Source organism: Andrena cerasifolii, chromosome 11 (assembly GCF_050908995.1).
Source record: "Andrena cerasifolii isolate SP2316 chromosome 11, iyAndCera1_principal, whole genome shotgun sequence".
Taxonomy (NCBI): Eukaryota; Metazoa; Arthropoda; class Insecta; order Hymenoptera; family Andrenidae; genus Andrena; species Andrena cerasifolii.
Window position 1 is genome coordinate 777,605 of NC_135128.1, and position 23,857 is coordinate 801,461.

The 23,857-nt window shown below is 41.4% G+C and overlaps 2 protein-coding genes across 2 annotated transcripts in view; both read right to left on the reverse strand.

Moving 5' to 3' along the window:
- Positions 1-23,857, reverse strand: part of Dpp10 (Dipeptidyl peptidase 10) — a 655,550-nt gene that overhangs the window by 230,679 nt on the left and 401,014 nt on the right. The window lies entirely within an intron of this gene.
- LOC143374584 (uncharacterized) overlaps positions 13,480-23,857 on the reverse strand; it is a 115,460-nt gene continuing 105,082 nt past the window's right edge. The window contains exon 2 of the mRNA XM_076822834.1: positions 13,480-13,630. The gene's annotated coding sequence lies outside the window, so the exon portion shown is untranslated. The remainder of the gene's footprint in view (positions 13,631-23,857) is intronic.

The following is a 23,857-nucleotide window of genomic DNA, read 5'->3' on the forward strand; positions in this document are numbered from 1 at the left end:
TCCGTTGTTGCGCAGCGATATTTGTAGTGAAACCGTAAATATTTACACGCGAGAATCGTGACTCGTGGGTACCCAGCCATCTGGCGTTCGCGCCCCGCGTGGGGGGCTCCGCGCTGTGACAACGTTACGGCGTCACGACCGAAACATGCATCACGCGCGCGGGGGCTAAATATTCATGTATCGTTTTTCGGCAATAGGGTGACGAATTTTTTTTTATTTTCTTAGCGAGCACCAAGAGGAACGTGCCTATCAAATTTCATGGTTATGGGTTCAGTGATTCCAGAGATATCGAATTTCTTTCATAAATTGTTAGAGAAAAGGATTTTTCCAGATTTTTTATTTTTTCCTTTCATTGTGTCCCAAACACTACCTTTCTGCCAAAGTTCAAGTTTCTAGGGCTGCTGGAAGTACGTCTGCTTTTTAATGATCCGTCAGTGTCGAAATAACGAAACTTTGAGTTCAAATATCTTATGAACAAGAAAAGATATATACTTGAAATTTGGGGTGTTTAATTTCGTTTACAAAATACTAGGTTTCAGTAAAGTTTCAGGTTTCTGGGTAACTCCATCACAAAATTATTGGGTGGCGGGGAGGGGGGGGGGTCAAAAGTACGCTCAGTTGCTACAAGAAAAGAGTGCTTACGGCAAGCGCCCGATCCGACTCGGCGGGGTCACTGCCGTGCCCCCAAATTTATCGAGAAATGATCAGTCACGTATGTACGAATAGTAACACTAAAACTTAGCAGGCGTTCGTAGTATATCACCATCGAAATTGTAGTACAGAAAAATAATTATTTTTAGTGACTTTCGCACTATAGCGTTTAAACAAACTGTTAAAATATATACAGCAATAAAATATATTTCTAAAATAGACCGAGCTGTGAAATGTAAATCCACAAACACTAAATACTAGAAAATAAAAAATATAGAAAAACAAATTTATGTTAAACAATTTTATTAAAAATACACTAACAAATAATTCTTTCTTGTACTGCAATTTTGATGGTGTTTATATCGCTTTAAATAATTCACTTTAAATAAAATAGTAGGGCACCATGTGCAACCGGAATTTGAAGTATTAAGATTTTATTTAAAGTGAATTATTTAAAGTGATATTGACACCATAAATTTTTATATATATATATTTTCGGTAATTATTTAGAAGTTTTCTATCCTCACCGATTTGAATGATTTTTTGGATATGTTGTCGGGAACATGATTCTGAAAACTTTTTCCTGTACATGTTACCGCCGCTCGACCTTCGGGTCCAAGATATTCGCGGAAAACTGCTGTTACTACTACAATGTATTCTGCCGTATACATACCTACCTACGTACTGTACGCGTCCATGACAGCGTATGCGCCAGCATGAGACAAAACAAATGACGAAGCTGACCTTTGTTTCCGAGATATTTGCGAAAAACTTCTTTTGACTTTTTCTGACGCAATGCATTCCACTTTCCAACTTGTCGCGGGTATTAGTATTGGTTGGGGCTAGATTAGTGCGGAGGGCGCGTAAAGCATGGTAGCGAACCAATGTGAGTTCGGGGGTTTACAGGAGTCACCACACGCCCAACAGGTGCTCTCAAAGGCACCCTCTTCCCTGCAAAAACATTATGGTTTAGAACCAGAGTCATCCTAATTTCCGGCGGCGCCGGCACTGCCGGACTGAATCAGAGTTAGGTCGGCATCCGCAAGTTTCTGGTTCAAACCTCTAAACTCACATCGGTTCCTCTCCATGCTTTACGGGCCCGCGAGCGCCCCCCACCCCCCGCGCTAATTTAGCCCGAACCAGTACTAACACCCGGGACAAGTTGTAAAATGGAATGCGTTGCGTCGGAATAAATCAACAAAAGTTTTTCGTAAATATCTCGGAAACGAAGGTGGTGCGGCGGTAACATGTATGGGAAAAAGTTGTTCAGAATCTTAATCTTGATAACATATCCAAAAATCATCGAAATCGGTGAGGACAGAAAACTTCTAAATAATTACCGGAGCAACCACCGGAGCTCCCTTTTCATCTGAAACAGTACAATGAAAATTACATTTTCTACTTCTACCCGAACATACAGGGTGTCCCAAAAATGTCGGAGTTCCTTGAAAGGAGTAACTCAGGAGGTGATTTGAAACAACTTTTTCCTTAGCGAAAATATTGTCCGAAGATTCGATAACGAGATATTAACAAAAAACCCCGACCAAGCAAAGCGCGCGCCTTCCGCCCGAGCTCCCGTTGTAGCGTTGGCTGCGCAGTAGGCGGCTGCGCTTGTACTACGAAGGTACGAACAATCAAGTCGGCATGCATCGAAGGAAACCGCCTTACACAGTTTTTTTTTACAGCAGAATCTTAAATAGTAATTGTTTGAAGTGAGGGGACAAGAAATACGCAAATTTCGTTTTCAAATAAGGCATAAACGAAAAGGTAATGTAACAGAAAATGTACGACAAGTGATCGTAATTCGTTATTGAGGTAAAAATCCGTAGTTTAATTACGGCCAACATAACTAAATTTGAAAAATAATATTAGGTTTATGAATAAAGTCTTTGCGATTGGATTTACATAATCAGTATAAAGCAACTGAATTTCTAACGCAGTGATATTCGTAAGCTACCAGAAAAATGGCAAAAGGTAATTAACAATAATGGAAATTATTTCGATGGTTGAGTTGTTTCTATACTTTTAAATCAAACTGTTATTGAACCCTAAAATCGAACAGAATTTATTTCTACACCTAACAATCACTAATAAATTAAATAACACTCACCCCTTCGGGCATTCCTTTCCTTCCTTTTCGGAAACCTGTGTCACTATGTAGGTCACTGTGCCGATCCTGGTCATCGGTGGACGAAAAGATTTATGGTAGGGTTGCGCCCAGTGCTCAGCTGATCGCAGGTATACGACACCACCCGAAGGTAAGGATCGCAACGTCAAGTGCGTCCGGGTTAATGTACCGAATATTCACTTCACTGCACGGCCACTAACACTGATCACTTAATTTACTTTTCATGGGACGTGTTGTTCCTTCGTTATAAAATTGGTGGCCCTGAAAGGGGCCGATTAGTTAGTTGTGCAGTTGCTCGATGTGACCACCCTCAGCGTTCATTCACTGGGGTGTTTTCATTCACTGGACAGGTCACCCTACAGATGATTTTTTATCTGGGGAACTATTTATCGTATTTACTCGATTCCTTTTTATTTTAATCGAGAAGAATCGACCTTCTTGAATAATTTTTTCAGGTTGAAAAATCATTTTCACAATAATGAGAATTATAAACATAGTTTTATTTTGCAAATTTCGGCTCGTAGTCACGATTTTTAAAATACCCCTAAAATACTACCATATTCGCTGAAGTGTTCTCTATAAAATAAAGCTACATGGCATGGTACTGCATCATTTAGGTATTACCGCTCATATTCAACGTCGTAGTCAGTTGTGGGCTCCTTTCAACAGGAGAGGATAATATGATCATTTCGAATGGCGGCGTTAAGGGTAGCAAGTAAGAAAGCGGTCGAAACTGTTGCATGTTGAAAACAGTAATCTTCATCAGATTTGTTTGCTGAAACCAGTCATGTCATCTTCAAAATCAAAAATCGAAAAATTAAAAGCCTTGTAATTTTTAAACAAATTCGAAATCGGCAAAACAATAACTTAAATTCCCCATAACTTAACGAGGACTACATCATATTCCGTTTAAAACAAATTTCCAGATATCAAGGGTAAAAAGTGGTAAATTTGGCGTGGAATGACCCATATGTTTTTGTTTACCATAGACTAAAAATTGTATTTTACAAATAGTAGTTTACTTTTACAGTTACCATATAAATTTTTAACTAAATTTCAATTCGATAAATTACTTTCATTTATCCAAATTTCCTTATCAGCTACAATCGCTAATTCATACACTGGTTTTTTTTATAGGAATTGTACGCGGCAAGACTTCTGGCAGGGCTATCATTAGGAATATTTATTTGCGTTCTCCCAATGTACATAGGCGAGATATCGTCACCAGCGACACGTGGTGCTGCATCATCTTTGGTAGGCATTATATACAATACCGGCATTCTTGTGACGTTTATAGTTGCCCCGCATCTCTCGTTATCTCTGATGGCTGGAATTTTCTTGGTCGTCAACATTGCTGTCGCAATCGCCTGTTGCTTTATGCCCGAGTCACCGTACTTCCTGATAATGAGAAATAGAGTGGACGAAGCGGAAGACGTTTTGGAAAAACTAAGAGGGAAAGCCGACGTTTCTGAAGAATTGCAAACGATGGTTGACTCCCTATCGAAAACAGAGAAAGACGTGGTAAAGAGTGGAACTCTGAAGGACATGTTTGCATCGTGTGGAAATTTACGTGCCCTCATTATTATACTGCTGTTTACCGTGATGCACAATTTCGGTGGTTTCTTTACAATTCTCATATACGGTCAGCTCATCTTCAAATCAACCAGCAACTTGATGTCTGACTATTCGATGAATATTGTTATCGGTGTAACGCAAGTGGTCTCCTCCTTTCTAACTACATTTTTGGTCGACAAACTTGGCCGTAAGCCATTTATTCTCGCGTCGGGTATTACAGCAGCTATTTGTGATCTCATGATTGGTGCTTTGGGCACTACTTCTATCTTCCATAATATTGATTTTCACTTTCAATTGCGGATTGGCCTCTTTACAGATCATCCTAATGTCAGAAATCTCTGCTACCGAGGTCAAAGCGATGGGCACGTGCCTCGTAGGTGTAATTGGTGGGGTGTTAGGTACTATAGCGACCAAACTTTACATATGGGTAGCTATAAATTTGAACTATGGTCACTCACTACCATTTTTAGCGTACTCTGTAGTCGTTGCAGCTTGCACACGAATTTTGTTTCGCATTACGCCAGAGACGAAAGGTAAAACGTTCGAAGAAATTCAAAGAGATGTTACGAGCCGGGGCTGCGGCAACGCGAGAGGCCGGCGAGAAGGGTATTTCCCAAGGAATATGGTTTATGAATTTGTTAGTAAGGTGCGCGGACGAACCTGATGCGAAATCAGGGAGCCGCTTGGATTATTGACGGCGAGGACGAACCTGATGCGAAATCAGGGAGCCTCTAGGAATGGAGTCAAGCGCGGACGAACCTGATTTGAAATCAGGGAGCCGCAGGAGGGTGAAACGTCGTGAACGAACCCTATGCGAAATCGGGGTGTCACTAGGATGATGTTCACAGACGAACTCGACGCGAAGTCGAGGAGCTGTTAGGAGGTTGAATTATTCACAAACGAACCTGGTGCGAAACCAGGGAGCTGTTCGGAGGTTGGTAGACTTACAGACGAACCTGGTGCGAAACCAGGGAGCTGTAGGATACGGACGAACCTGATGCGAAATCAGGGAGCCGTAGGAGGGTTAAGCGTGGACGAACCCGATGCGAAATCGGGGAGCCACTAGGTTGGTAAAGATTCCTTGTTCTGGATGAAAGGTTGCGAACGAACCTGATGCTAGATCAGGGAGTCGCGGGAAATGTTATTAATGCCTCGTAACTCTTAATTTATATTCGATACAACTCGAGCGGTAAAGTTGTATCAGTGGGTGAGCGCTACTAATATTATAAGGATCGCTGGGTAAAAGATGGGTTTTAACGAATCAACTCGATTTAGAAGTGAACACCATTCGTGTATTCAATATTATAGTACAAATGTGAGTGTCGCGATTAAATAGTGTAGTAAATGTGTGTAAATTACCACTAATTTGCTCGGTGTTGACGCACTGGCGATACGGGGCGTACGAACGGCTATTTCAAAGTGCCCAATAGAATGTAAACCGAACTCGCGAATTCTATGAGGTCAACTATGATTCCGACGGAGACTTTAGCTCGATCTTACTGAATTCAACCGACTCGGTACGAGCGTGACACGACGTTACTCTACGCGTGACTGTACTGCTTTTAACCGCAGAGGGTAGAAACCAAAGGGTTTATATAGTCCCAAAAATGAGTGGGGATGCATTAGAAATTTCCATATAAGGAAATTCTTCGGGGTCGTCGTCGTGTCACTCCCGTTCCCATGGTCGTGATCCAGATGGTCGAGATCATGACCTTCCTTAGTGGTATGTGATAAGCAAAAGAATTTTAGGGCGTTTTCCCTTCGCAGACGCGAGCTCGAAAAGTGGTTGAGAGCGGCGTATGGGAAAAAATCCACATACGTAACAGAGACTTAAATACATGATGATTATTGGTATTTTTTGTGTCTACGCCGTAAACTCTACGACAACGCGTGCACGATGAATTAATTTCACAATCATGTCTGTGATAAAATGCAGGGAGCACTTTACAAATAAGTTCAGAAAGTAAATCTCCGTTGCTTTTAAATGTTGCGAGACGTGTAAAGTATAATTTATAAACAAGAAACTTGTTATGTAAATAATACACCGTATTTTTAACAGCATTTTATATAAAAGGAATACTTTCCTTGCCATACGACAAGTACTGAAATTTTAAGATGTAAGCAAAGTGGAAACTAATGTAAAATATTTGATGATATTCCAAGAAATAGAAAAAAAACGATTTTTATTATTTTCATTAGAATTCTTAAGTTCCGTAAATTTAAATTGCAAATGATGTTTGTCAACTGTTTTGAGAACCTGTCACCTTCTTAAGGTTAAGTAGAATGTAAATAAATAAAATATAAATCAAAGTATTTTAATATAATATAACAAAGAATAGTATAGTATGGCATAATTTGCAGAGCAATTGAAATAGGAATTGCTGCGATTGGCTCGTGGATTTCCTCGATGAAAATACGAGAGTGGACGTGATCATCGAGACGCTGGACATTGACTACGAGGATATCAAATCCCTAAATAAGCTAAATGTAGTTAATACTCTGCGATGTGGCTGACACGCAAAGCACTGTGCCATGCAAAATGTATTTAAAAATATTCAACTGGTGGTCTAAACGCCAGAGGGAAATACACAAATAAAATATAATCAATTTTTAATGCATAACTGTTTTGCTTCACCCTCCTCAACCACCAACCTCCTGCATGTACGCTAGATTAAGAAGATAGTTGTAATTATTATGTAGAAGTAGTACGATTCATGATCAAAGCGGTAACCATACACGTATGATAGACGTTTGATAGACGTTCAGAGTGGTACGTTAGGCGTTGAAAGTGGTACGATAGACGTTGAAAGTGGTACGATAGACGTTGAAAGTGGTACGATAGACGTTGAAAGTGGTACGATAGACGTTGAAAGTGGTCCAATACACGTTTGATAGACGTCCGTTCGATTCACGTTGAAAGCCGTTCAATACCCGTTGGATATCCGTTGGATATCCGTTCAAAGCCGTTCGATACCCTTTCCATACCCGTTCGGTACACGTTGAAAGCCGTTCAAAACCGTTGGATATCCGTTGGATATACGTTCAAAGCCGTTCGATACCCGTTCATGACCCGTTTGGTACCCGTTCGATTCACGTTGAAAGCCGTTCAGTACCCATTCGATTCACGTTGAAAGCCGTTCAAAACCCGTTCGATACCCGTTCAATACCCGTTCGATACCCGTTCGATACCCGTTCGATACCCGTTCGATACCCGTTCGATACCCGTTCGATACACGTTCGGTACACGTTGAAAGCCGTTCAAAACCGTTTAATACCAGTTGGATATCCGTTCAAAGCCGTTCGATACATGTTCAGAGTGGTACGAATGACGTTGAAAGTGGTACGACAGACGTTGAAAGTGGTACGTTATGTGTTGAAAGTGGTTCAATAGACGTCCAATACACGTTCGATACGCAATCAAAAGTGGTATGACCTAGTCGAATGATGTGTCCAAAGAAGAAGAGAGAAGAATTCAAAGAACATGATAAGTGCACTCCGAGGATGGTTAGTGAATAATTCGAATATGTATAGAAGGTGAGGATAGTCAGCGAAAATGCAGGTGGCCTGTGATGAAGATGGCGAAGAACAAAGGCATCCTACTTTGCAAAGCTATGCAACTTTAGGCATGGGCCCACATGTGGCAGCTTGGAGATGTAGCGAGACCAGTTGTCTTCAAATCCTGGTCAACGTGCAGTCACTTTGAAAGTTCTTTGAAACACTTTTTGCATTTTTTGTGTTACGTGAAATTGGTTTGAAGAAGATTACTTTTGAAGGATATTATCAATCGTTCAACGCATGGAATTACAATCGATTAATACCGTAAGTTTCCATTATCATATTTTAGTGAATCGTTGTGTTAGTAACTTTGAGAATTATAAAAAAACTCGGTTTCAGATTATGTCATTGCCCATGAATTTGAAACGTCCGGCTACCGCTACGATCACCGCTGCTGCGGCAGTTATCCATTCATCCAGCCCGAAAATGTATGTGGCCTGTCGAAATGTTGCGGTTCAAACCGAAGAAATTCGATGTGCAGAACTTTATGAGGCGGAAGCTAATCAGGATGGCGACATTTTTTTAAGAGTTTTTAAAAAATGCGATAATCCAATACAAGACTACTTCGAGGATGATGAGGAATATTGGATGCATCGATATGAACAACAAACGTTTTTAGGCGATTTCGATGATGACGATAATGTACAAATAACTATATCTCGGAATAATCATGCGATAATCACATCCAAAGAGTGTTGCTTGGCGAAACGTCAAAGCGGAAAATATTGATTTTGATACGTAGAGGAATAAAGTATCGGGGCTTTGGGCTAGTGTTGTTGCTGTTCAAACTGACCCTGTGCAAGTTCCTATGGATTTACCATTAACTAATCTATTTGCTGATGATGTGATGGAGTGGGATAATTAAGCCAAATAAATTTTAATTATATTTTTTATATTCTATATTATTCCTTCATATTATTCTTTCATATTATTATTTGTAACAATATATATATTTCTTAAACATATATTATTTCTCAATTTTATTTACCCGTGTTCCTCCTCTCACCGCCTAATTTTTAACATTCGCCGTTTCAATAATTATTATTTCTCTGCGTTGGGAAAAAAGATTTCTGCTGACGCTGCATAATTCTATTTCGTTCTTCGCGCCGCCAAGTGACATCACCCTGCACGGCCGTTCCAGAGGAGTCGAATTTCGCGAGATCGCGCGATACGCAGCGACGTTGAATCGGAACGCTTTGAAATACAGTTAGCTTTAGAATGCATGCGATTCTATCCCCTATGTAGTGGTGTCTCTTTCCCTCCTAGAATTTTAACTTTAAAGTAATGCTCCGTCTCTTTCCCTCGAAGACGCGGTGTCGAAAAACGCCGATCTTTCCCGACATCGTCCGAAACAATTTCTGATAAAATTTCTCATAAAAATAAATTATTATTATACGCCGACGTTTGGCAACGGCTCATGGTGTGTGTGTGTGTGTGTGTGTGTGTGTGTGTGTGTGTGTGTGTGTGTGTGTGTGTGTGTGTGTGTGTGTGTGTGTGTGTGTGTGTGTGTGTGTGTGTGTGTGTGTGTGTGTGTGTGTGTGTGTGTGTGTGTGTGTGTCACATATGTGACTCTCCGTTGGTTTCGCTATATGTACCATTCGGAAAAGACTAATGTCAGAGACAGCGTTTGGGGGAGTTGGTTAAGCGGGTGACTTGTACCGCGGAGGTCTTGGGTTCGAGCCCCGTCGCCCCGAGAGGTTTTTTCATGTATATTAGTATCATAAAGTTAATATTTCCTTTCTTACCGACAGTCTGTACCACGCTCCAGAGTAGCGCACCTTCACCCGCGGTTCCCCCTCGATGCACTTCGGTGTATCGGTTCGAGATCGGTTCGGTATCGATATCTGCTCCTCGCGCTAAACCCCCCACCACTCCGCCATCTCTATGACGTCATCCGCCGCCGGCCCACAGGCAAAAAACAAATTTTCAAACTCAAATTTGGATTTCAAGGTCGGATATCATAACCATGAAACTCAAATTTGAATTAGAATCCCCATTGCTATACTACTCCTGAGTTCACGTCAGCTACGAGGCGGAACCAGCTAAGCCATAAATTACCCAAAACAAATCGTTCTCTACCGCCGACTCGCAGGACAATACGGTCATAAACCCCGACCCTGGCGAAATGCTTTGGCCGACCAGCCTGATTAATTTTAAATACGTCTCGCGGAGAGACACAGGAAGAAAGGGGGTAACTCGCTGACTGTGCGTAGTCCCACCTGCTTCGTCCTTCCTTCTAATTAAAGGCAGGACCCTTATCTCTCGAGTATAAGCACGCGCTCGAATTTCAAAACAAAAGCACGCGTTCGATTGGTCCTAATCTAACCAATCTGCCCTGCATCCCTCTGAAGCGGCCATTGCCTTGAAGAGGCCCTCTTCACAGCAATATCTCCTCCCCGAAGCCCACCTTCTCTCGCACGGAATACGTCGACGCGTGCTTTTGTTCTGAAATTCAAGCGCGTGTTTATACTGGTGGGCCTAGGGGAGGAGACATGGCTGAGAAGAAGGCCTCTTCAAAACAGTGGCCGTTTAGGAGAGATGCAGGGCAGATTGGTTAGGTTACGACCAATCGGAATTCATGCCCACCTTTTCTCGCACGGAATACATCAACGCGTGCTTTTGTTTTATAATTCTAGCGCGTGCTTATACTCGAGAGATAAGGGATCTTCTTTAATTTGAAGGAAACACGAAGCAGGCGGGACTACGCGCAGTAAATGAGTTACCCCCTTTCTTCCTGTATCACTCCGCAAGGTGTATTGATGTTGGATATTACTTTTTAATTGCTAGTTCACAAAAATTAATCAGGCTGATCGGCCAAAGCATTTCGCCAGGGTCGCGGTTTATGACCGCATTGTCCTGCGAGTCGGCGATAGAGAACGATTTGTTTTGGGTAATTTATGGCTTAGCTGGTTCCGCCTCGTAGCTGACGTGAACTCAGGGTATTCGAAAACGGAAACAGGAATGGAATGCCTTTTCTTCTTTATAGCAACTCGGAAGACTTTCTGTTTCTCTTGTCTTCGGGCCCTTTCGAACCGAAACACGTGGTGTCTGCTGACTATCTCGAAGCAACGGGTACATTGGCAGTAAAAGGACGGAGCGCGGGCTTTTGTGAAAGTGTAGGATGGGTCGTTCGTTGCACTTCTGCAAAGCACGTGTGTTTCGAAAATGTGCTGGCTTCTTTTTACCTACAGCCTCTTGTTCTGGTGGGAGTTAACCCATAATGGAACGAGAGAAACTACTTGGGGGTAGAGGAAGTTGCTTCGAAAAAATCCTGTCAGTCAGCTAGCAATCACGTCCCAGAAATGTTCTCCGCTCAAGAATATTACGCGATGTTCTGGGTGTACGCCCGGAACAACGGGGAAGCAAGTGATACTGTGCGAGCGTTTGCACAGGAATACCCGCACATCCAAATCCCCAGCGAGGGTATGATTCGGCGTTTGGCGTCAAGATTATTCTCAACGGAGTCAATGATGCCGCAAGGCGTGCATAGACGCTGAGGGTGGTCACATCGAGCAACTGCACAACTAACAGTAATCGGCCCCTTTCAGGGCCACCAATTTTATAACGTAGGAACAACACGTTCCATGAAAAGTAAATTAAGTGATCAGTGTTAGTGGCCGTGCAGTGAAGTGAATATTCGGTACATTAGCCCGGACGCACTTGACGTTGCAATCCTTACCTTCGGGTGGTGTCGTATACCTGCGATCAGCTGCGCACTGGGCGCAACCCTACCATAAATCTTTTCGTCCACTGATGACCAGGATCGGCACAGTGACCTACATAGTGACACAGGTTTCCGAAAAGGAAGGAAAGGAATGCCCGAAGGGGTGAGTGTTATTTAATTTATTAGTGATTATTAGTTGTAGAAATAAATTCTGTTCGATTTTAGGGTTTAATAACTGTTTGATTTAAAAAATATGAAAACAACTCAATCATCGAAATAATTTCCATTATTGTTAATTACCTTTTGCCATTTTTTTTGGTAGCTTGCGAATATCACTGCGATAGAAATTCGGTTGCTTTATACCGATTATGTAAATCCAGTCTGAAAGAATTTATTCATACACCTAATATTATTTTTCAAATTTAGTTATGTTGGCCGTGATTAAACTACGGATTTTTACCTCAATAACGAATTATGATCACTTGTCCTACATTTGTTGTTACACTACCTTTTCGTTTATACCTTATTTGAAAACGAAATTTGCGTACTTCTTGTCCTCTCACTTCAAACAATTATTATTTAAGATTCTGCTTTAAAAAAAAACTGTGTAACGCGGTTTCCTTCGATGCATGCCGACTTGCGTAGCCAACGCTACAACGGGAGCTCGGGCGGAAGGCGCGCGCTCTGATTGGTCGGGGTTTTTTGTTAATATCTCGTTAACGAATCTTCGGACAATATTTTCGCTAAGGAAAAAGTTGTTTCAAATCACCCCCTGAGTCACCCCTTTCAAGGAACTCCGACATTTTTGGGACACCCTGTATAGTGAATCCCAAACATCTTCGGAACCAAACGGAATAACATTCTGACAATTGCCACGATTCGTACAAAGTTGTTTGGTATGATGTAAGACATACCCGATGATTCTCTGGCTAGTGTCTTCAAAGGCGATGCCGCCAATAAGCCGCGCCTCCCTGAGTGTCGTGGACTTCGACGCTCGAGACGAGATTCACTACAGCATAATTAAACAATTTTTAATTCTTCATCGAATCGATATGGCAGTCACACCAATGGATTTCTTGTATTTTTTCGATGAAAATCAAGCTAAATTTCGCAAAGATCCGAAAGTAAATGGAGAACGAGATTCGTCATTTTTTAGTGCAATATTATGAGGCAGTGAGAGCTACAATTCAGTGGTGTGATTGCCATATCGATTCGATGATGAATTAAAAATTGTTTAATTATGCTGTAGGACTACATTTCACGTTCGACCACACGGTGTCGTTTCGTTTCTGCCGGGCTTTGCCGTCCACGTCAAACCGATCCCTTTCGAAGAGTTTTACCACCTACCGAGACGTTCCGCTAATTAGGGGGAAATATTTGTAGCCACGTAACTGCGTTGCGCCGTTTTAGAGTTTCAAACCTACAGGAGCGGTGGTAATGTGTGCATAAACTGCGCTTGCGTGAGTCACGCACACATAACCACCGCACCTGTAGGTGTTTCCCCCTCCATCAGCGGTAGTTGGAGTCCGCCGATCCCTGCTCTGCCGCAGCTCTCGTGCCGTATTCCTTCAAGATTTCTCGATAGAAGGAGCTGTGGCAACAGCGCGGCAGAGACAGAGAGAACAGAAAATGTGGCAACTATGCGTACAAAATTAGTCTACATAGAGTACCTGGAGATGTCACCTCTGTAGAAGTTCTTTTTATCGACCGCAGTAGTTTCATTAGGGTCTGTCTGTTTACAAGGGAAGCTTCGATCGATTCGGATCATAACAAAAATGAGACGGCAGCCTGAATCTACTCCTCCGCTCCTTCGCCTCTCCTCGCTCCCTCCCTTTCACTAATCTCTCCCCCCCCCCGCTCTCTCGCCCTTGTCGTCTCTCTCTCTCTCTCTTACGTCACATATCTTAACTTAATCTTATCCTAACGCTTTTGCCTCTTACAATTAGTTCTACGCCCTTATCGCCCTTACTGCCGCCCCTTTCTTCCGCTTTCGACTTCCATTTCCTCTCTTTCATTGTATTCCATCTTTCGCTCCTTCCCTCCTTCATCCCTTCCTCCTTCCTTCTAACCTGTTCATCCATTCCTCTCCCTTACCCCCATTATCCAAAATATTTCCCTTATCTTTTCCGCTATACCCCCCTACCTTACCTTCCTCCCCTGTACATCTTTCCAGCACGTGCTCCCACGTCTCCATTTCTCCTCCACATATCCTACATCTCCTCTCCTCCTCCCCCTCTCAGTACCTTGCTCCCGCCATTTCGTTTCCCAACCTAAATCTGGCTATTCGTCCGTACCTCTCCTCATTCCATCCTGCTCCTAAATACTTCGGCAGCCCTCTCGTATTTATTTCCCTGTACCAGCTGCATCTTGACTCTCTTATCTTCTCTTTTCTCTCTTCTTCCTGTTTCATCCAATATTCGTTCTCCATTTCTTCATATTCCGCACGCCCCCTTGCCCCTTCCCCTTCCACTCGCCGTCCCCTTTCTCTCTTAAACTCTATCCTCTCTTTTCTTTTCCCTTTCCCCAATCTCTTCTCAACATATTCTAGCCAGCTCACTCCCCTCCCCTTTGCCCAGCTTCTCCTCGTACCTCCACGCTCTTCCTCCCGCCGACATCCTCAACTTCGTCCTTTTCATCTCCTTCCTTATCATGTACCCGGGTGTTCGCCAATCCACCCCAACGTCCACCTTATATACCTCTCCTGTACCCTTTCAACCTCCTCTCTTTCCTTCCACCCCCAGATCTCTGCTACATACCCCAGCACTGCCCATACCAATGCGTCAAATAGCCACATCCTCCTGCTCCAGTCCTTCCCAAACTTCCTCTTTCCAATTCACCCGTCCAAATCTCCTCGTTCCTGTCCTCCTCTCATCTCTTCCCTCACCTCTATCATCATGCCTCCCATCGCTCTGCCCATCCTATTCCTTCTCTTTGCTCACTGTGTCTTCCAACTGTATCCCGTCGGCAGCCTGCGCTTAATCCTGCTCCATCCTTCTCCTGTATCCATGTCTCCATCAGCACTATTACTTCCCATTCCCCTATCCCCTTCCAAAATTCATCTTCCTTGTTTGCCACCTCCGCTACGTTCCAAAATGCTATCCTCCAGCTTTTCTTTTCTTTCTGCTGTTCTTTCCTTCCCCTTTCCTCCCCCTCCACGCTTAGTTTTTTGTCACTTCCCTGACTCCCTTCTATCTCTCCCACCTCCTCCCTGCCTCCTTTCCTTTCTCCCTCCCTTGTTCCCCCCTCTGTCCGTCCCCTCTCCTTCCCTCCCCAATCTATTAATACCTCCCCTGCTCATCCCAAAACTGCGTTTTTCAATCTATCACTATCTTCCCGTATCTTACTCTCACTCCATTCCCTTTTCTCTTTTCCTATCTTCCTTATCACTCATTGCATCTTTCTTTCCTTCCAGGTCAGGTCGTCTCCTATCCTTTCCTTTCTCCCTTTTAGTCTCTCTTTTTTCCTCATTATTTCTCTATTAACTTCCACACTCTCTATCCTCACCTTGTCTTCTTCCTCCCAGCTCCCTCACTCATTCCTTTCCCTCCTCAGTTCCATATTCTTTAGCCTCTCCTCCATTTCTATTATATTCTCCTCTTCTCTCTCCACATCCTCTAATCTTTTTTCCATTCTTTATTCTATTTCCCAGCTCTTCCTTTTCTCTTCTCCACTTTTCCTTTCCTTCTCCCATCTTCTCTGCTACTACCCTTTCGCTCCCCTTTGCCTCTCCCCTTTCCCTCTCTTTCCCTCCCAACCTATCTACCTCGCCCTCTTGTCTATTTTCTCTTCCTTCACTCCCTTCTTTATCCAGTCTCTCCGTTATTTCCTTACTCCCCTTCTTCACCGCTTGATGTCGCTACCTTCCTCTCTTTCTCTACTCTCCCGCCTTTTCCTCTCCCGCTCAATCCTATCCTGCCTTGTCCTAACCTCAAAACTCCGCGCTTCCTGCCTGTTTTCCTCTTCTTCCTCACTCCCCTTTTCTTCGCCCTTTCTCTCCCTTCACTCTCTGCTCCCCCTGCACCCACCACTCCCACTTTTCACTCCCTACTCGCCCTACTAGCACCTTTTCTACTTCTTTCTCTCACACCGTTCACTCACAGGTCTCGAATCTTTCAAACTGGAAATGTAAGTCTGGTGTGGCATGTATTTTTATTTTAATCATTTCTATGAAGAATATTATTATTGTACCAATTATAAACCGTTATTTTCAATGTATCTATTGTTTTCTATTAGTATAATTCTTCCAATGTATAATCAAACAATACAGCATGTACAAAAAGAGACTGTAAACGTTTAAATACTGCTTTACGCGATCACTTCATTAATGAAAACTGATGTAATGTTATAATTAAATTTAATATAAATAACATTAATTTAATATTATAATATTTAACTGTAATATTATATATATATATATATATATATATATATATATAAAGACGTGCATGAATCATTATGATATCAACACATTCGTACATGCATTACTTCAAGTGTAATCTTATTAGGCTATTTTGGAAACCACATGATAAATAAATAATGTGCGAAACATTACAATGTCTTTGCAAAATATATATGTTATTTTAGGATAAAGAGTAACCACTGGCTAATAGCAAGTATATATATACATACACCTTGCTATTAGCCAGTGGTTACTCTTTATCCTAAAATCATTGATTAGTTTTAATGAGTTTTACCTTGGATACAATTTTATGTACGTACTGCCTTGCTTGAATAATTGAAAGCTGTCTCAACTATATATAACTAATAATTTAAATATGGGTTTCAGAAACCATTTTATTAATGGAAATTGCTAAAATAGATTTCAAATTCAGTAATAGAGGATTTATTTGTTTGCAAAAATAATAAAGCACATAAACTATTTATATGTATGAAAGGAGATTATCCAGAGGTATTTCAGCCTGCAGTTACAAAATACAAAAACTTAATTTTAAGGGTTGGTGGTGGGGGTAACTTTAAAAATATGTTTTTTTCGAAAATTATTTTTGCACGGTTTTGTAGATATAAAAGAAGAATGCAACTTTTTTATAACTTCTTTTCGATATCTCTCACTATTCTTGAGATATTCCACGGAAGAGAAAATTCTGTATTTTCTTCAAGGAGTGATTTCACCCCCAAATATTTCATTATAGCACCAACAAAAAATAAGGTTGTGTTACGGATGAACTACTCATCTTGCAAACCAAGTTTCATAATTTTCTAAATTTCCGGGTTGTCAAAATTCCGTTGTGAGCCGAACGGAACTTTAAACGCGTTTTTCTCAGAATGGCATATTTCAACCGCTTTGACAGTATACAGGAAAAACTGTACAGCCAATTGACATGAGCAAAGCCATTTATTGTAAGAAAAACCCGTCGCTATTACGTGATGACTAGTCTTTTTTTAATTAACGCCCTACTTCTATTTTTTTTTTATCAATATTTCCCCAACTTTTTACCCCCAAAAAATGATTTTTTTCAATGATCCGTCATTTTGTTATTTTTTGCAATATTGTCTTTTTTTATCGCCACGTAATATATGTAGGCTTCTAGTTTTTAAATGTTTTTGTCTTTTTGAATTCTGATTAACCATATGGATAGCGCGCTGCCGACGCTACAGGCACGATTTTGCAGCAGCGCACATTTTGACGAAGAGTACATCGGAAACGGATTCATGAATTTGATTGAAAATTTTTTTTCATGCCCTTCAATATGGATATATTAACTATACTAAGCAATACATTGATTTACTTGCGTTGTTTGGTTGACAAAATTCGCGAAAACATCCTTACTTTTCAGACCATTACAGTGGTCTCCCCCCTTAAGTGCACCATTGGACTATACAATATTCTTGTGACCTAATACTTTTAATATCACATACACTTTAGTTATGATTTTAAATTTTATAATTACTGATATAATTATTCAAACTATCAAGCTATACAATACTAATTATTAAAAATATAACATTACTATAATGGGAAGTTTCAGACAGGAACGACTATTTAAGGGGTAATGCCAATCTAGCGCTCGGAAAACAGCCTGATCTTGAGATTTTTTTATGCTAGTATCATGAATGGAATACAAAATCTGTTTCAAGGTCTTTATTGTATGTACATACGGTGAAGTATAATCATAATTTGTTTGTAATTTTTTTAGTATAAAACGGCGGCGCCACAGCTCCACAAAGCTCAACGAAGCTTCTTCTATTCCGTGGCCGGAAAGATTTTTCCTGGAATTTATTACCTTGGCCAAATAGAAAATTTTGTTTAGTTCTATATATGATCAGCTCGGGAAGTGCGTTTGCACACAACATTCTTACAAAAAAAACGGTATTATTTAATTTCCGTATCTACTTATATCGAACTAAAATTTTTTTGCTTTTTGTTCCAAGTGAAAAATTGGAGGAGAAAATCTTTCCGGCCGCGGAAATGAAGAAGCTTCCTTTGGTGACCGGTGACGCCGTCGTTTTGTACTAAAATTTTTTTTAAAAAATGTGATCATATTTCAAAGTATGTACAAGAAAGGCCTTGAAACCGATTTTATGTTCTATCTAGAGCGTCTCGACGCCAAGTACATGTTTTGACAACCTGTATATGTCGACTGTCGCTGCCGCGTATCTTTAACTCGTAAACCGGCTATTCCAACCTTACCTGAAACTTATTTCATTAATATCTCATCATGTCTCCAATAGTTTCTAAATTTAAAGGCATATTTCTTATGTAATTCGGATATAAACTCTCGAATAAGACCACATTCAATATAAATTGGTCCACGTATGTATCATACGAAAATGGTAAGATTTTTCTTCTGATTTTGATTCTTCTTCTCCTTCAACCAAATTTTGTCGACATAATACGTATACGCGTTACACGCACACCGTAAGCCAAAAGAAATACATGTTTCGTTCGTCGACTCTCATCCGTCATTGTACATATACCTATACTATTGAATTATAACCTACCAAGTGTCAAATAAGGTAAGTTGAAGAAAATTTGAAATGTCGCGGGCTTTTACACCACATAGGAGACTGAATTATTAGAGTCTCAATTAACAAGCTAAGACGCCCAAATTTTTTAATAAACTTTTTATGCAGGGGAGAGTAGGGTAAAACGGAACGCTTAACTTTGGAGGGTGGTAACATAAAAGCGGAAGGAGAAAAAGACACGGAACTGCAACAGCAGTCTTAAGTGGACCTTAGACTATAAAAAAATCAAAACCATTGATAAGAAAAATCTTTGGGAACGACGGAAAATGAAATATACTGGAGGTATTGAAATGTCCGCATCGCTAAAGTGGTAGGGTAAAACGGAACACCCACTTGAAGACCATGTAAACGTACAAAATCGTTATTTTTATGATTTAAAATGTATTCATTTATGTTAAAAACTATAAATATATGTTTTAGGTATAACTATTACAAATAAAATATAACAAAAATATATATTATACATACAGGGTGTCCCACCTAAGACTGGACAGCGCGATATCTCAAAAAGTATTGGAGATAAAAAATTTTAAAAAAAATGTAATTGAATGGTTTGAGAGGGCCAATTTATTAGCCGAGACGATTTTTTTTATTATTCTTTTGAAAGATACGATGGTCAAGTTCGGTTTTTCAAATGGAACTATTTTTTTTTAACACCTGAGTTGACAGTGCGTTCCTAGACAAATTGAATAAGCTTTAATGTATACACGTTAGTTCCACTGGTTTTTAAGATATTGCGCTTGCAAAATTACTGATTTTTACTGGAAGAAAACCCTCTGGAATAGCAAGGACCGGAGTTGGTCTTACTGGCGCCACGGGTGGCATTGCCTGTTGAAACTGATATCTACCTGCCAAAGGTCTACAACAGGGTTCGCAGACCAAAAAGCTGGACAATTCTTTTCCGTCAGAAATGCCACTTTGGTAGGTACACCTGCGGTATCGAGAAGCGCACGTTTACTTTTATTTCGCACTTGCATCTTCGCTCGGATGGCCGGTTCTTTTGGGAGGGATGTATGTTGGATTGGTTAGGTTAGGAGGAGTGAAAGTTGCTAGACTAAATTTCAACCATAGGAAGGAGATTGTATCAGAACCAATCGGATTTGCATCCCTCACAAACGGCTGCTCTTTTGAAGAGGCCCTCTTCACAGCAATACATCCTCCCCAATGCCCACCTTCTCTCGCACGGAATACGTCAACGCATGCTTTTGTTTTGATATCGAAGCTCGTGTTTATACCTCCTTTCTTCCTGTGTCTCTCCACGAGGTGTATTGCCGGTGGATTGTAGGAGTGCAGATGTCTGGATGCCAGTTGTTGAATTCAGGAGACGATAGAAACACTTTATTACAAAACACATATGTACTGTAATTAAAGTAAATCGTATTCCTCATTGGGCCTCTTCAAGAGAGCAGCCGTTTGTGAGGGATTCAAATCCGATTGGTTCTGATACAATCTGCTCCCTATGGTTGAAATTTAGTCTAGCAACTTTCACTCCTCCTAACCTAACCAATCCAACTTACATCCCTCCCAAAAGAACCGGCCATCCGAGCGTAGATGCAAGTGCGAAATAAAAGGTAACGGTGCGCTTCTCGATACCGCAGATGTACCTACCTAAGTAGCATTTCTGACGGAAAAGAATTGTCCAGCTTTTGGGCCTGCGAACCCTGTCGTAGACCTTTGGCAGGTAGGTATCAGTTTCAACAGGCAATGCCACCCGTGGCGCCAGTAAGACCGACACCGGTCCTTGCTATTCCAGAGGGTTTTCTTCCAGTGAAAATCAGTAATTTTGCAAGCGCAATATCTTAAAAACCAGTGGAACTAAAATGTATACATTAAAGCTTATTCAATTTGTCTTGGAACGCACTATCAACTCAGGTGTACAAAAAAAAATAGTTCCAGTTGAAAAACCGAACTTGACCATCGTATCTTTTAAAATAATAATAATAATAATAATAATAATAAATCGTCTCGGCTAATAAATCGGCCCTCTCGGACCATTCAATTACATATTTTTTATAAATTTTTTATCTCCAATACTTTTAGGAGATATCACGCTGTCCAGTCTTAGGTAGGACACCCTGTATAAGAAAAGTATTTTACTTAAATCATTTTCAGATATATTGGCTGGTGAGTTCGGTTTTGCGACCAGTGCGCGAGGAGAAATCAGCAGGCGCCACCTGACGATCGTGGATTGGCAGTTGAAGGTGCTGGACCCCCGTAGGGTTTGGTGGGGTAACGGGAACGCTGCTCGACTCCGCCTGACCGAAGCCGTGTGGCTGTTCTTTATTCGTAGCGTAGTAGTTCGGTGCAAGGGCCGGCGGACTCCAGCTACCGCTGATGGAGGGGGAAACACCTACAGGAGCGGTGGTAATGTTTGCGTGAACTGCGCACGTACGCATAACTACAGCTTCTGGAGATGTTTCCCCCTCCATCAGTGGTAGCTGGAGTCCGCCGATCCCTGGTTAGGAACCCGGCGACTATCCCCACAATTACTTGGAATTCTTTGGTCAAGAGTGAGAGAATCCGAGAACGAGCGAGATCGGACAAAAGAATCACACGTAATTGCCGTCGACTACGAAAGAGAGAAAGCATGATCGAAAGCAGTTCGTCGTTGACGTGCATTGTACGCTCCAGATTTGCGCAAAAATTAATCTAAATAAAAATCTGAAATAACGAACAAAAGATAAATAATTTTTATTCTTTATTCTGTTACGAGCCAGGGCTGCAGCAACGCGAGAGGCCGGCGAGAGGGGTATTTCCCAAGGAATACGGTTTATGAATTTGTTAGTTAGGTGCGCGGACGAACCTATCGCGAAATCAGGGAGCCGTAGGAGGGTTAAAACGTGGACGACCCCGATGCGAAATCGGGGAGCCACTGGGTTGGTATAGATTCCTTGTTTTGGTGTTGGAGGTGAACGAACCTGATGCGAAATCAGGCAGTCACAGGAAATGTTAGCAATGCCTCGTAACTCTTAATTAAAGTTTGATACATCTCGAGCGGTAAAGTTGTATCAGTGGGTGTGTGCTACTAATATTATAAGGATCGCTGGGTAAAAGATGGGTTAACGAATCTACTCGATTTACAAGTGAACACCATTAGTATATTCAATAATCAATTTTTATACAGATGTAGGTGTCGCGATTAGTGATTAAATAATGTAAATACCAATATTTGCACGGTGTTAACGCACTGGTAATGCGGGGCGTAAGAATAGTTATTTCAATCGTAACCCAGAATATAACTGAACTAGCGGATTCTGTGAGGTTAACTATTGGTCCGTATGGCGACTCGAGCCCGATCCTACAGAATCTAACCAACTCTGTACGAGCGTGACACGACGTGACTCTACGCGTGACTTCACTGCTTTGAACCAAAGAGGGTTGAAACTAAAGGGTTTATATAGTCCCAAAATGAGTGGGGATTCGTTAGAGATCTCCATATAAGGAAATCCGTATGGGTCGTCGTCGCGTCACGCCCGTTCCCATGGTCGTGATCCAGATGGTCGAGATCATGACTCCCCTTAGTGGTTTGTGATAAGCGAAAGGATTTTAGGGCGTTTTCCCGTCGCAGACGCGAGCTCGGAAATTCTTGAGAGCGGCGTATGGGAAATTCCACATACGTAACAATTCGAGGCTCGAATACTCGAAGTTATCTTTATTCGAAGAGCAAGGAATTTTATTCGATGAGAATTTATTCGAAGTTATTTTTTATTCGAAGGCTTTATACGAATAAATGCGTCGAATAAATTTTTCATCCGTAGCATTTATCTTTACGAAGCCTTCGAATAAAGCCACGAATAACTTTCGTTAGCGTCGAGCGTGTTTATTCGAGCCGCCGAGGGTAGAGCCCGGCCGAGTGGTGAGCGCCGAACACAAAGAACCGGCGACAGCGACTTGAGATCTTAGTGACTCACCAAGTTTCGACGCTGACGAAAGTAATTCGGGGCTTTATTCGCAAGCTTCGAAAAGATAAATGCTACGGATGAAAAATTTATTCCACGGAATTTATTCGAACAAAACCTTCGAATAAGAAATTATCGTTAATCGTCGAATAAATTTCCATCGAATAAAAAAGTTATCTTTATTCGACGAATAAATTCTCATCCAATAAAAAATTATCTTCATTCGTCGAATCAATTCTCATCCAATAAAATGTACATGCAATTACATGTAAATACTGTTACATTTTTCATTATAAGTTATCTTCCGCATTACAATATCTGTACTGTATTTATTCGCGAGGAACTCTGACTCGCTATCGTGTCATCTCGCTCTCGCCTTCGGCAAGAAAGAAGCGAGAAACGTCTGCTCGGAATCTTGTCCCGTCTATGTACTCAAGTTGGGGGTGCGTCGCTGCCTGTGTACGTGCGTCACGGACACCAATTCCCACCACCCGACGAGTAGGCGTAGCCCGAGGGAAAACGAGAATGTAGAGAAAATGAGCACCGAGGCAGGCAAGCAGTGTGTTTGGAAGAATACCCGTCACGAAACTCACCGGCCAATATATCTGAAAATGACTTTAGATAACATGAAAATTACGGAAAATAATCAACTATAAATATAATATCATAAAATAAGGATAGATTAATACAGTTTGTTTATTATTTTATGAACAAAAATCACATACAAATGTATCATCTTCCTTTTCAGCACTGGTGCAGGCCTCATGGGCCTACCCTTTACATGCAGTCATTTAGTAAACATTTAATATTTACAATTCAGCGTGTGGTAATGAACTTTTTAATACGTCAAAATGTAGCGTAAGGACTATAGAATCCAACGATGTACTTACCGTTATTAATTTTCGAAATCCAAGCCGAAAAGTGGTCGAATGTACAAAACAATATTGAAATGTCGATAAATGAATTTTTTCCAGCTTTCTTAACGGAAAAGTATCGTGTGCGCGGGCCTATGGTCTGTCACAAAATGCTGTGAGGACCCTTTGGTCCCACGTCACGCGATACCAATTCATTCGCAACTCTTGTCTAAGAGAAACATTGATGTTCCGTTTTACCCCTCCCCCCCCTTTTCGTTTTACTCTACTCTCCCCTGGAGCTTATAGAAATGAAGCGGACGCACAGGCTTGGATAAAAATGAAAGGGTCGCACAAACTTGGATAAAAATGAAGCATCTTCTGTCGACGCATCACTTGGTCACCCTTTTCCGGGACACCCTGTAACAGCGACAGGGCTGTAAAATTTATTACGGCAGGCCGTACTTGAGGTCTAGCCTGGTCGTCTGCGTTACAGATGTTTACATCTCAGGGTTAGGCCCAAATTTTCGTCAACTGTTTAGAGGGACTT